Source organism: Mus musculus, chromosome 3 (assembly GCF_000001635.26).
Source record: "Mus musculus strain C57BL/6J chromosome 3, GRCm38.p6 C57BL/6J".
Classification (NCBI taxonomy): Eukaryota; Metazoa; Chordata; class Mammalia; order Rodentia; family Muridae; genus Mus; species Mus musculus.
This window is the reverse complement of record NC_000069.6, coordinates 145,621,105-145,633,865: the sequence shown is the minus strand read 5'-3', so window position 1 is coordinate 145,633,865 and position 12,761 is coordinate 145,621,105. Positions and strand designations below refer to the sequence as shown.

Here is a 12,761-nt window from a genome sequence, read left to right as displayed (position 1 = left end):
TCCTTTCTTTGTCTGTCTGTCTCTCTTCCTCTCTGTCTCTCTCTCTCTCTCTCCCTCTCTCTCTGTCTATCTGTCTCTCCTCTCTCTGTCTCTCGCCCTCTCTCTCTCCCTCGGTCTGTCTGTCTCTCTCACCTAGGGTGAAAGTTGGTGAGGGGGAAAAAGAGAGAGCTGATGAGAGCCAGGAGCCATGGAGAAAGCTTTGTCTGTCATATTTAAATCCACTAACACACCCAGACCTACACTCTGAGAATGGTGCCCTGGGTGAATGGTTCTTGTACTTCAGGGGCAGGGCAGTACCTCCATCTCTGGCACTAGGCTGCCCCTCCTCCATGCCAGAGCTGTTGCTGGTCTCAAAGAGTTAAATCATGTGTAGGCCCAACTTACTAAAATCAAGTCCTTCCCAGCGCAAGCGTTTGGCAATGAGAGGCATGGCCAAGGAGAGCCCCATGGAAGCTAGCGTTCAGGGACCCTGCTTCCTTCTGGAGGAGCCAGAGGAGGCTATATGTCCTCAGCTCCTTAAAGGACACACTGAGCTTGGCCCAGGGAAAGGCAGTTCAGGTATTGGAGGATGGTAGGGGTGTGTGGGGGCAGCTTAACAGAAACAAGGAAGCTGTCTGGGTGGGCCTAGGGGGTCTGACAAGATGGAGTCCTGAGCAGTGCAGAGTTCAGGATCAGGACGAAGTACCAGAGAGGTAAATTCTCCAGGTCAGCCTTCCTCGTGGGAGGCCTCCCAAGGACACTGGGCCTCAGGTTCTTATTGTCTGAGGTCATGGAACCTCCTGAAGGTATGCCAGGAATGTGGACGCCTGACTCACTCTTCCTTGAGAGTTCACAGTCTGAAGTTCATAAAAGCCCCGGCTCTCCCCTTCAGTCATTCTTCAAACATCTGCCCACATGCTTCCCAGCTGGGGTCTGTGGGGAGACAATGGGGGACGGGAAAGCAGAATAGGAAACGAAGAGATCCAGGAGCCATCACCAAGTTAGCCCCTCAGCATTGACAATGACACTACTCAGCACAGATCTCCCACAGAGAAGCAGGGCTGCAGAAACTAGCCATATCGCACCCTGCCTCGGTTTCCTTGTCGTACACAAGGACTGCAGCGTCTGCCGGAGAGGCCTGTGAGGAGGACCAAGTGAGTAAAGGTGTGGAAGGTAGCGAAGGAATCTCTGACTTGCTTATTGACACGCCACTCACTGAGGACCAAGAAGGAGCCTTCTAAACACAAGGCGGGAACAAGGAAGCCTGCTCGAACGGGATTCTGTGGGATGGGACGGATTCGAAGTCGTGTCCTGCCCTGTTAGCAGCTGTCCAGGTGAGGGGGAGTCACGCCATGCCACGCCACCCTTAGGAGGAGGGCAGAGGATGAACGTGAGGGTCGCATACGGCCTGAGACCAGACACAGCGTTTCCATTTGGCGTGTTTCTCCCTTCTGGAAACGGTCACCATAACACCTAGAAACACAGGCTGTGCAGGAGAGATGTGGCATGTGGGTGGGTCACACAAGTGACTGCGGAACGACGTGAACCCCTCGTTTGTCCTGTTGATGAGTCGGTCGAGAACAGAGGAGACAGTGTTCCCCTCCATTCTGACCCCAGCACAGAGGACTGGGCGTGCTGCTCTCCAGACATGGCTCCTACAAGGTGCTCATGAGACACACCCATGCCATACCGTCCTTGGAGCTAGTTTCCAGATCTGTCCATCACTGGGGCTCACAGACATGGCTCAGTCAGTAGAGTGCTTGGCCAGAACACATGACCCCCTGCCGGTTCAGTCCCCAGGACCGTGCAAACACATGGCTATAATCCTGGCACTCAGGTGGTCATCCTCAGCTGCAGAGTGATTTTGAGGCTACCCTGGGCTACATGAAACCCTCTCTCAAAAAGAAAGAGAAAAAAAAAGAAAAAGAAAAAGAAAATGTCAGTTGTCTTGAGTCAAAGGTCTGTACCTAAGCAGTCCTAACCACTAAGGGTCCTCTAAGATCAAAGACTAGTTCTGGCTCCTGGAAGATTTTACAGGCTATTTGTTTATTCTTCCCTGTTAAGGAAAGTCCAGGAAAGCTACTGGAGTGTACAGCAGATATGGCCCATGGTCCCAGGGTGTGCTGTGGGCATAATGCTTATCTGTTGCTCTGAAGTCACTGGTTTCTCTCTATCCATATCCCATTCCTCAAGGAGAGACTGGATACCTGCTTGTGGTGTGTCTTCATGTGTGACCAAACAGTAGGAATCTCATAAATTTGAAAGGTCTTTTAAGTTAAAAATAGTTCCTTTTAAAAAATATTTATTTATTATATGTAAGTACATTGTAGCTGTCTTCAGACACACCAGAAGAGGGCATCCAATTTCATTATGGATGGTTGTGAGCCATGATGTGGTTGCTGGGATTTGAACTCAGGACCTTTTGAAGAGCAGTCAGTGTTCTTACCTGCTGAGTCATCTCTCCAGCCCTAAAAACAGCTCTAGTAAATGAGAGAAGTCAGGGGTTTCGCTGAAGAGGACCAGAAGAAACTGGCTTAAATAGTAGCTGAATAGACAGACAGAAGACAGAGGCTGTCCTACTGTCAGACCAGTGGGCCCATGTCCTTCTTTGGTCTCATCATATGAAAAGTAACCAGAGAGGTGAGACACAGTGATTCTTGAAATGTGTCATTATTAGATTCCTTACTATTAATCATTAAAATCCCTCTTTTTTATTAACTAGAATTTTCTAACAATAAATACAGACTTATGGTAAATAATTCAAACGGGGGAAAAAAGGAAATGGGGTGAAAAGTAAAATTCCTGGTGGCTTAGTGAGTAGAGGTGCTTGCCGCTTGCCACCAAGCCTGATGACCTGACTTCGATCCCTGGGGAAGAGAGAACCGACACTTGCAAGCTGTGTTGTAGCGTGCATGTGCCCACACACACACACACACACACAAACACACGGAGAGAGAGAGAGACAGAGAAAGACAGAGAGAGACACACAGAGAGATAGAGACAGAGAGAGACACAGAGAGAATACATACATAAATAAAATACAATAATAGTATTTAAAAAAATTTTTTTTTCTCCACTCCATGTCCCCTGCTCTTCTCTGGGCACCATTCCCAATGAGACCTCTACCAAGACAGTTTCTTTCCCGTCTTTCTAGAACTGTCTGTGTGTATCCCTGTCCTTTCTGAGCCCCGGGGACCTTTCCTGTTGTTTCTGCTGACTTGGAATTCCTGTGCCTTTGCGTGACAGGCTCTCTCTGTGTTCTGTTACAACCTACTCAGAATTCGCACCTACTCAGAGAGCTTTTCTATGCCCTCTCTATTGGAACATCCCATCAGGAACATGGCTTGTTCTAAGCTCCAGGCTACTGGCAACCCAGTCCTCAGCACAACGTCTGGAATGCAGAAGCCATCTGCCACACGCATGATGGATGTGTGTGTGAGAGTATGGGGCGGGGCGTGTACACACTCACAGACTTTCCACAGACATAAACAGGATGGGATTATAGAATACAGCAATTTGCTTTCTATTTCATGAAAATAATGATAATTAGTGTTCCTTAAGCACCTAGTGTTCCAAGCATCTGACATTTATACTTTTAAAACAACTCCACAATACTAGCAGATATTCAAGATGACAAAGTCAGAAAAATGAAGGTATAAAGCCACTAGACTCCCTTGGGTCATCTGATTTGAAAATGGAAAAACATATAATGCATATATGTATATGTACTTATAAATCTATATTAATCATAATATAACCATAATCATGTGGTTGTTTGAATAATCATGGCCCCCATAGCTTCATATATTTGAATGGTCATTAGGGAGTGGCACTACTTAGGAGGGCTTGGGAGGTGTGGCCTTGTTAGGGAAAGTGTGTCACTGAGGGTGAGTTTGAGGTTTCTAAAAAGCCCATTCTAAGCCCAGACTCTCTCTCTTCCTGCTGTCTGCAGGTCTGGATGTAGAACTCTCAGCTGGCTCTTTCAGGACCATGTCTGCCTGCACGCTGTCATGCTCCCTGCTGTCACACTCCCTGCTTTGATAATGGACTACACCTCTGAAACTGGAAGCCACTTCCAATTAAATGTTGCTGTGTCATGGTGTCTCCTCGCAGAAAGACCATCATCAAGTGGCTGTTTAGCTTCGACATGCGATTTTAAGAATCGTGTGGAAATACACGAAGCAAAGTAGGCCACTTCTGCCACTTTCTGTCATGCAGCCTGTGGCATCTCACTGCCATCCTCTTCAGAACTTCACCACCTCAAATTCAGCCCCACGCAGCTAAGCACACCCGGCTTCTGGTGCCCAGGCCCCAGTAGCCACTGTCTCGTTCTCCAAGTCTACAAGTTTCACCAGCCCAGGTCTTCCAGCATTTCTTCTTTTGTGTCTGGCTTACTGCACTTAATCTAATGTATTCTTTTTGAGAAATGATTCACTTTTATGTTTCTGAGTGTTTTGCGTGGGTGTATATATCTCATGTTTCCAGAGGCCAGGAAAGGGCACTGGAGCCTATGGAGCTGGGGCTACAGGGCATTCATTTATGAGCATCCTGATGTGGGTACTGGGAACAGAACCCTGGTACTCAAGTGCTCTTGGCTCCTTAGTCCTCTAATAGCTTCTTAATTTATTAACTTTGAAGAAAGGGCATTAGATAGGGTCTCTATATATAGTCCACTCCAGCCTCAAACTCTTGATTCCTCTCTCTCTCTCTCTCTCTCTCTCTCTCTCTCTGTGTGTGTGTGTGTGTGTGTGTGTGTGTGTGTGTGTGTGTATGGACATGAGCGCTCATGCCCGTGTGTATGTGTAAGTAAATGTGTGTGTGCATGGGTACTCCTGCCTATGTTTGTGTGCACTTATGTGCGGACACGGGTGCTCATGCATGTGTGTGTATGTAAGTGCTTCCATGGAGGTCAAAGGTCTATCTCTATTGTCATTCCTCAAGTGTCATCTACCGTTTATTCAGCCATTTCCTTAATTTATTCTGTTGTTGAGATAGAGTCTCTCTCTAGCCTGTAACTCACTGATTCAGCTGGGCAGACTGCCAGCAGAACCCAGGGCTCCTGGTCCATGCCTTTTGTGATTGCCTGTTGGATCAGAAAGGGCGCTGCTGCTGTGAATGGCCCCTCTCTGCTGGCTTGAAGTTTTCTATGTCTTACACATAGTCTCTTGGTCTCACACCCTCAACCTTTGAGCTTCTCTAAATGGCTTTCTCGATGCTTTAAAGAGTGTACAAGTAGCCACAACTGGCCTCTAGATGTCTCCAGTGTTGGAGGCCAAGAGTCCTGGGTTGAGATTTGTGCAGAAAGTTACATCCCAGAGAGGCAGGGCAGAATGGCAGCCTTCCTTTCCGACCACCCTCTCTGCATTCCTGGCTCAATAAGGCAAACGCTTTAAGACCTACCTCACTGAATCAGCCTAGTGCTCCAGCCTCAAACTCCTGAAACCCGAGAGGAAACATGACAAAGCGTCCTCTGTCCTTACAAATGCCACTTTTGAAATAGTCAAAATGACTTCCAAGTGAAGACACACAGCAGCATTCACCAGTGTTAGGAGGAGTTGAGAGATGAGACTACAGTCCATGAGCTCCTTCTGTGAGTTCTAAGACGAAGGAAAAATAGAAAATTGGGAAGGGTGTTAAACACACAGGGAGGCAACGGGTACCTGTGGAGCCAGGTTGGATACATTTTGAGTTTGCTCTTTTTATGAATTTGAAATCCCAGACTTTTAAATTGGTCTCCAGTATCACTGCCACCCCCACTCCAACACAAAGAGAACATCTTTTTCCATCATGAGCCTCCATTCAGAAGGAGGCTCACATGGGGGACCAATCACACAGGCTGTGCTGCCTCAGCAGGCAGCAGGCGGGATTGCAACCTTGTGTTTCCTCCTTCCAGGAAGCCTGGCTGCATAGGAGAAGCAGAGGGTGTGTACCCATGGCCCACAAACTCCCTCTTGCTTGGATAATACAACTCTAACTCTGGCCCTTACATTTCAATTTCTTACATGTGCCCCTAAAGACATCCGGCGCTTCTGGAGAGGCAGCCTAGTGGACAAGAGTGCTTGGTGCCTTTGAAGAGGACCTGGGTTCAGTTGCCAGCACTAACATGACAGCTCAGTTCACATCTAACTCTAGTTCCAGAGGATACAATGTTGCTTCTGGTCTCTGCAGGCAGTGCAGGCTTTTGGTGCCTGACATACCTAAAGTAATATATATATATATATATATATATATATATATATATATATATATACATACACACACATATACATATGTATATATATGTATGCTCTTTACTTCCCAACCTGTATGTGTGTGTATATATATATATATATATATATATATATATATATATATACTCTTTACTTCCCAACTTGTAACAAACCATTGTGGTGGCTGGCAAACATGTCTCCAGATCTGATTACGTTTAGCTATTCTAGCTGCAAAGCTGAGACAAATGAGACTTTTGTGTAAGATACAGAAGAAGTGAGACCAAAGAAAGAATGTAGGCAGGGAAAGAACAGTGAACTCACAGGACAAGCTGGGCATAATGGTACATGATGCCTCATCTGCTCCTACTAAAGAGAACAGAGCTGGGCAGTGGTGGCACTTGCCTTTTAATCCCAGCACTTGGGAGGCAGAGACACATGGATTTCTGAGTTCAAGGCCAGCCTGGTCTACAGAGTGAGTTCCAGGACAGCCAAGGCTACACAGAGAAACCCTGTCTCGAAAAACCAAATAAATAAATAAATAAAAATAATAAAAAAAGAAAAACCAAGAAAACAAAACAAAAGAGAACAGAAATAAGACGCATCTACAGAGGGACTCTCACGGGGTTACAGAAGCTAGGTGTGTGGAGTTTGAAGAAGACAGAGAAGGGATGCTAGCTCGGAGTGACTGAACAGAAGATAAATACCACGTGACAGGCCAAACAGAAAATACAACCCACCTGTTCTGGGAAGGGCCGTGGTGCTTGAAGTCCTGTTTACATATAGGAATATAGGCCTTCCTTGTGGTTTCTTATGTAAGTTAAAGCCTCAACCATTAAGAAATACAGAAAGTGGGCTGGTGAGATGGCTTAGTTGGCAAGAGTACCCGAATGCTCTTCCGAAGGTCCGGAGTTCAAATCCCAGCAACCACATGGTGGCTCACAACCATCCATAACGAGATCTGACACCCTTTTCTGGAGTGTCTGAAGACAGCTACAGTGTACTTTACATATAATAGTAAAAAAAAAAAATACAGAAAGCAACTTCTTGTCTTTTATTCAAGATGAATTAATGAATGTCAGAGTGTCACTGATATTTACACTGAGAACGATCTCAGAAGACATCTGGTCCAGATCAGAAGAATATTGTCCTGGATAAAGCCACTCACTCAATCAACAGAAAGTCCCAAAGGATTTTTAAAAAATAATCTCTTGTGTACATGTGATGGGCAGACAGCATCCCAGCAGATCTGAGAATCCTTTAAGCAATGTGAACTACACAAAGTATATGCAGTGTACTCCCCGCCAGACTTCAGTCCAGGTGAGTGAACTAGAAAATGTGGATTTAACTGCACAGAATGGTACATACCTGCAATCCCAGTATTTGGAGGTGGAGCTTAAAGGATCAAAGAGTTCAGGGACATCACATGGGGCTACACAGTGAGTTTGCAGCCAGCTGGGGTTATGTGAAGCCTGGTGTTGAAACAAACAAACAAAAAAAAAAGACAGGAAGAAAGGGGGAGGGGATATAGAGGAAGGGAAGAACAAAAGCAGGAAGATCAAGATTTAATAGTGTTGTAATTATACTAATTACATTGTCACCCAAAAGTGCTCCTTCAGGATTGACGGACATGAGCCCCTTGGAGATGAGTCTCTGTCCTCCCATTTACTGGGCCTGGGAGGATACACTGTTCGTGGCAGAGTGGTAAAGTGGATGGGTCTCAGCCAGATACAGAAAGTCACAGTACAACAATTTGCCACTGCACCCACATCTTGTTCCTTGGTGGTCAGTAGCTTGGGCTCTTCGACGATCATCTGGTCTGATCCCAGCAGTCCACAGTGTGGCCCTGCCTAACGTCCTTGACTTTCCGCAGAGTGTTCCAGGCACAGTCTGGTCAAGACCAGAGCGCATTTCAGAACAAAGCCACCCTCGTCCTCGTTGAGAACGTCAGACTCTAACCATCACTCCAGAATGACACTGACTGAGTGCTGACTGTTGGCTCACTTCCATCCCAACAGCACACAGAGACACATGGAAGGGCTCCTTGCTTGTTTCAGAGAGGAGGGAAGCAAAAGCCACTCACAGCTGAGCCACTTGCCAGAGGTGACACAGCGAGTAAGTGACAGAGCTCTGTACTACTCAACCCTTAGCTCCCTCAGCCTCCTCAGGGCTGAGTAGCATCTTTGTACCATGACCTCCACCTTACGTTGCTATCAAAAGATTCACATGATCAAGATTCAGAAGCCTGGTTTCTGACTGGTCACGTTTGTTTTGTCATGCATACATACCACTTCCTGTTCTTTCTATGCATATTTCCATCAAATAAAACCATATGCATTGTCATAGCAACACTGCAACACACACACACACACAAACACACAAACACGGTGCAGTCTCTGCAGTAGAGAATTGCAAAGATCTGTGGGAATTTTCATTGCGTTGTTGTTTGTTTTAAATAAAAAAGAAACCCCCTCTGTCTACATCCGAACAGAATCCCATGGCAACAGTGCAGACAGGCACGTGCTTCGGTGCCCCTCACATACCCTGAGCTTCTCCGGCCTTGCTGATCAATAGTTTTAGATCATCAGAAATTTGGCTGCAATGCTTGTGATTAAGCAGGGAGCCCAGTGACCAGACTGATCTAGCCCTCCAATGAGACAAAGGTCACTGCCCAGAATGCCAGCACTGGCTCTGACTGCCAGTTCCCATCCATTGGTGCTTGTCACATGCAGAGACTCTGGGGACATGTCCTTGGCCTTGGGGAACCCTCAAGCTGGTCAGGTCCCAGGCACTCCTGCCAGGGACCACAAGTCCTCGTGTGTGTGTGTGTGTGTGTGTGTGTGTGTGTGTGTGTTCAAGCCCCTCAGAAATGTCTCATCTCAACTATTACTACAGCATCCTCTACAACATATTTCATCCTATATTACTTCATCAAAGTGGTATCAGTATCAACCACACTTCACAGATGAAAACCTCCAGCCTTGGAATGGTTAGCGACTTGTCCAGACCAACAAATTTGAAAAGACAAGAGGAGAGATTTGAGTCCAGGACTGTTCCTGATTTTGCTTTAAGCCGTTCTATGTGGCTCCTTATTTCCTGGGTGCTCTGGAACTCATCTGCCCACAGATTCACTGACCTGAGCCTGCATTATGATACCTTCTTGTCTAGCTCCTGGGTACAGCTGCAGGAGATGGGCTGGCTTTGAATGTCTCTGGTTCTCTATCAGGTCCTCCCTCTCCCTCTCCCCCTCCCCCAACCCCACTCTCCCTCAAGTCCCAGGTTTTATATTACCACTGTTACTTCTACTACTATTATTTTTAAAGATTTATCTATTTTTAATTTATGTGTATGAGCATTTTGCCTGCATGAGTACCTGGTACAGACAGAAGCTAGAAGAAGGTGTCAGACCCCCTGGAAATGGAGTTACAGATAGCTGTGAGCTACCATGTGGGTGCTGGGAATCGAACCCACATCCTCTGGAAGAGCAGCCACTGCTTTTAACTGTGAGCCATCTCCCAGAGCCTTTATTTGTATCTTCTCTGTTACTGTTATTATTTTATGGTTTCACATATTCTAGTAAATGAAGACACACCGAAATAAAGAAATTCTCAAGCCACTGGGGAATGAAGAGCTGTTCTCAGAAAGGGGAGCACTCACTAGCTGAAGGGGAGGAGGTTCGCCATTCCACCCATGGATCACCTAATATGGTCCTTGGCTGCTTAACCACTGAACTTGGGCTGGTGTTACCCATGGTCACAAAGGTGCTGAAGGACAGCTGTCAGTTGATTGCAAGAAGACTTGCTCTCTCTGGAATGCTTGGCTCCATGCCGGGTGTGGGAAACCCACTTTATGACACAGCCTGCTCTCACACCCAGGAGACAGACAGGGTTGGTGTTATCGCTTAAGACATTCAGGAGCCAACACCGATGCTTTAGCTGGGTACCTGTCCTGTCCAAGAGTTGGCAGTGGCAGGGCTGAGGGTCCACTCGGGTCCTTTGCAGGACTGACTTCCCAGAGGATGCTTGGAGTTGGCCAGTGGGGGGAAAACATTGCTAAGGATGAGCCAGCAGGGATTCTGCAGACTCAGGCTGACTTTAACCAATGGTGGGACGCAGATGGGGAGGAAGGAAAACACTTCCCTACTTCCTTGTCCAAACCCAGAGGGGGGATCCAAGGTTCAGTCAGGAAGGCTCTTTGTTTAATCAATTGTTCTTGCTTTCAGAACTAAAGTGGAAATGACCCAGTGAAGAAGGAACATGAGCACAGCTCGCCCTGGTCACACGATGAAAACATATACACTGGCCAATGGGTACACCACTACTCCGCCCATCCCTTCAGAGGGAGAAGGACTCCCTTTCGTCCCGGAAGCCTATTAAAACATTCCTACCAGGGAGTCCCTGCTCCTCCTCAAGGGACACTGTAAGAGACCTTGTTCCTCAAAGCGCAGCCACACAAAGGGTTCTGTGTAGACAGGCGCTATTATTCTAGACACGCAGTGAAGCATGACGGATGTTGTGTGGACAAAGGCTGGACAGAGGATGCACGCCCAGATGCTGTCTGGGCCAGGTCGCAGCGGCAATGATCTAATGTCTTCTGGCTCCTTCTTTCTTTGCTTTTCCAATTTGGTTTGAATATTTGTATTACTGTATTATTTTCCCTGCACAAGCGCCACTGCTGTGCACGGTTAGGTCATTTACACAGTTGGGTAAGGAGACACATCTGAGATGAGATGAGCTACAGCTGCCAGCTGCCTGCCCTGGGACCTACAGCCATCACTCCTTCCGGTTGGTCTCAAAGACACTACCTGAACCAAGGATCTACGTTTTTACTTTTGAAATGAACTTTGCAGTACTAGGGCATAAATCCAGCATCTTGTGATTCTAGGCCAAGCATTCTCCCACTGAGCCACATCCGCAGCTGAGGATTCAGGTTTTAAGTGCTATACTCTCTCTTTAAAGACAGGGTGGGCACATCTTGTTTTTGTATGCGTTGGGTTGCCCATCCAGTGACATGGTTCTCAGGGCTAATTATAGCCCCACAGTGAGAGGCTCCTGACAAAAAAAGATACCTGCATTTCATTGGCTGGGGCTTGTGGTCCATGACAGATACACTGAAGCAGACCCTGGGCAAGGGAAAAGGAAAAGAAGTTGTAGAAGAAGAAAAGGGTAAGTTTGCCCCAGGGGCAAGTCCAGAAATGTATGTTGCTGCTAAGAGTCACTAGAACTGAGGGCTAGCCACCCTCCCTGGTGTGAAATCTCATGGATAAATAGCCCTGCTGAGGGCCGCCTCAGCTCTCAGGGGTTTGCGGACTGTTGGTAAAACCAAGGCTAAAGTTCATTTTGCGCTATGTTTGAAAATAAAATTGGGCTAAATAAATGGAAAGTCATAACAAAGTCACCGGGGAAGATCTCTGATTTTTCTAAAATTTTTATTACAGTCTGACTTATTGATGGGGTGGGGGTGGGGACACAGCTGAAGTACATACATGGAAGTTAAAAGACAAATTATGGGGGGTCAGTTTTCTCTTTCTGGGGCCAAATGCAGTTCACTAGCCTTGTGGATGAGTGTCTTTACCCAGTGAGCCATCTTGCTAGACTCTCCTTTGGTTCCTAAAATCCTTCACGATCAAACGTGTGTCTACTGAATGCCCCATTTACAGGCATAAGGCTCACTGTTACTTCTTCCTCCTGCTTCCTCTCTTAGGGTTTATAGCTAAATCTCTCACACTGGCCTTGCTTCTCCTGACTTCTCCGTTTTTATGCCCAAGTCAGTCACTTATCATTTACTAAATCAATGTTGAGCACTTTCCACGTGTGGAGCATATGTGATATGCTAGAATAACTCAGCAGCGGAAAAAGGAGACCTGCTCTCAGGGAGTCTGCAGTCTGATGAGGAAGACTGACAAAGCGTGGTGGGCATCTCAGAGAGGGAGCCCAGTCTGAGTGCTGAGTAAGGCTGCAGGTGAGATGATGAACCCACAGTCACACGGACACCTCATCCCCACTCTCAGACGCCTGATGATGTGGCTGGAACAGAAGAGATCAGTCAGGATTGAACACCTGCCATCACTTCCTCTCCACAGATTCCTGCAGGCCCACCATTGGCTTCTCGTCTGGCTTTTCCTCACACATTCCTTGTACACAGCTCATGCTTGGGCTTTCCCAGTGCTGATCTGTTCTTACCTCAGGAAACTTCACATTCATCAATAAAGCCAAAGCGCTTGCACTGTCTCCTTCTGAGGGCAGATGAGCTGATAAGTTGAGTCAATAGAGGTAAAAGTGTTTTGAGAGCTATACAGAAATAGAAAATGAAGTGCCAAAGCCATGATGTCAATAACATATTGCTTTAGCCGATGAATCACCGAAGAGATTGATCACTAATTAATACTAAAGCTTAACAAATCATTTGCAAATGTACTGCCAAACTCTTACAGAGAAGTGTCCCTGCACACACACACACACACACACACACACACACACGTGCGCACATACACACCACAGAGTCTGCAAACCAGAGTGGTAATCTTCCAGTGAAGTTCCTGCTGCTTAAGAAAGTCAGTCTGTCATGTTTATATTG

General features: G+C 46.7%; 1 long non-coding RNA gene across 1 annotated transcript; it reads left to right on the top strand.

Annotated features, from left to right (window-relative positions):
* The first annotated feature begins 892 nt into the window (after window positions 1-892).
* On the top strand, window positions 893-4,409 carry Gm40164. The gene is made up of 2 exons (XR_867694.3): window positions 893-1,313; window positions 3,932-4,409. It is a non-coding gene; the product is annotated as a predicted gene, 40164 (long non-coding RNA).
* Window positions 4,410-12,761: the final 8,352 nt, after the last annotated feature.